This window comes from Schistocerca gregaria, chromosome 3 (genome assembly GCF_023897955.1).
Source record: "Schistocerca gregaria isolate iqSchGreg1 chromosome 3, iqSchGreg1.2, whole genome shotgun sequence".
Lineage (NCBI taxonomy): Eukaryota > Metazoa > Arthropoda > Insecta > Orthoptera > Acrididae > Schistocerca > Schistocerca gregaria.
In genome coordinates, this window is record NC_064922.1 from 127,976,552 (window position 1) to 127,978,247 (window position 1,696).

The following is a 1,696-nucleotide window of genomic DNA, read 5'->3' on the forward strand; positions in this document are numbered from 1 at the left end:
TCAGATCTGGACAACCATGCCAATCAATTGAATCCAAACAATCCTCGTTACCAAGGAGGCAATAAATAAGGAAGAGTGGATGGTTTCTTCTGTATGCCAGCACTTTAACATAAAGTGATAAAACATATAAAAATTAAAAATTTCCAGAATTACTGTTTAATACTTATTGTGACACAAAATTATGTACTTTAAACCAACTAAAGACAACTAAATGTCTGAATTTTGAAAAGTCCTTATTGTTTCCCTGTTTCTTTGCCTAGATTCTTCAAAAGTAATTCTACTTGTAAGACAATTGCAGCTCCAATTAATTTGTGATCACAGTTTTATCTGCTTGTATTGTGTGCATGACAAAGGTGTTTGACAACGTGAAGTTTCTGCTGTATATCACTAATGAAAATGCTCAGGTGGTAGACAACATCTGAAGTTTCTGCTATATATGACTGAAGAAACTGATCCGATTGTTCCTTGTTCCTTGAGAACATTCACCAATGTACTTCCACTGATATGGGTAGGCATTCTTGAACATGCAATTATTAGGAAAGTGTGATCGATGAAGTATTCTTGTTTCTGTACATTGAAATCAGCAATAGCATATTGTCCAGCTGCTTAGAAATGTAAAGTACATGGTAGGCGTACGCCTTGTTCCAATATTGGGCATGCAGGGACCTGTATGTAGTCTTTATTTCAGAATGGAGCTCTGTGTGGCACCAACAGTTTGTTTAGTCTTATGGAGGTATGCAATTTAAGGCACCTTCACACCGAAAACCAAAGTTCACCAACAAACTAAAATGTACAACAGTTGCAAGTTTGGCAAACTTGAAACTGTTCTGAGTTTGGTAAACTTACAACTGTTGAAAAATATTGACAACAGTTTCAGTCTCTTGTAAACGCATGTTCGGTGTTTTAACTTCTTTGTTCCAGAAAAGCAATGTAAATGAATTCTGACTGAAGATTTCCCATTTGTTATGGTGGAAGATGATGCTTTTGCTCTTTCAGAGTACATGATGAAACTGTACACAGTATGGCAAGAGGAAGGCAGCCAAGAAGGAATTGTTTAATCACCAAATATTTCACACTAGAAGAACTGTGGAGAATTTTTTTGGAATATTGTAAACAATTTTTCAGTGTGTTAGAACAACTATACACGTAATTCCTGAACAAGCAACATTAGTGACTTTTGTAACTGTGTCAATTGAGTTTTATTAGAAGAAATAAAGTTAACTCCTCACCTGGCAGTTTTGATGTGAATGATCTAGAAACAGGCAGGGTTTCGGATGTCAGTTGGTGGATATCTCCACAAAAATGTTTACAGAGAAACGGAGGCAACACTGGAAGAACCACAAAGAATATATGGGATGAATTTGCAATCTACTTTGTATCAGATGTTGGTAAAATGATATGGCAAGTGGAATATGAATAACTAAGTATCGAGTGAAAAGACAAATGTTAAAAACTAATTAACTAAACACTTATAGCTTTAGTTATTAACAATGTAATCCATTAATATGCAAATTATTTTGTATCAATTTTGACAAATTGATATGACGAGAAATCGATAAATTTTTGTGAAAAATACAGTTGCAATTACAAAATTTCTGATCAACATTTGTCCAGTTTGAGTTACACGAGTAAATGACATTTTACTTGCGATTGTAAACATTTTTCTCCCTTGCTTGTTCATGCGTCCCAAATACTT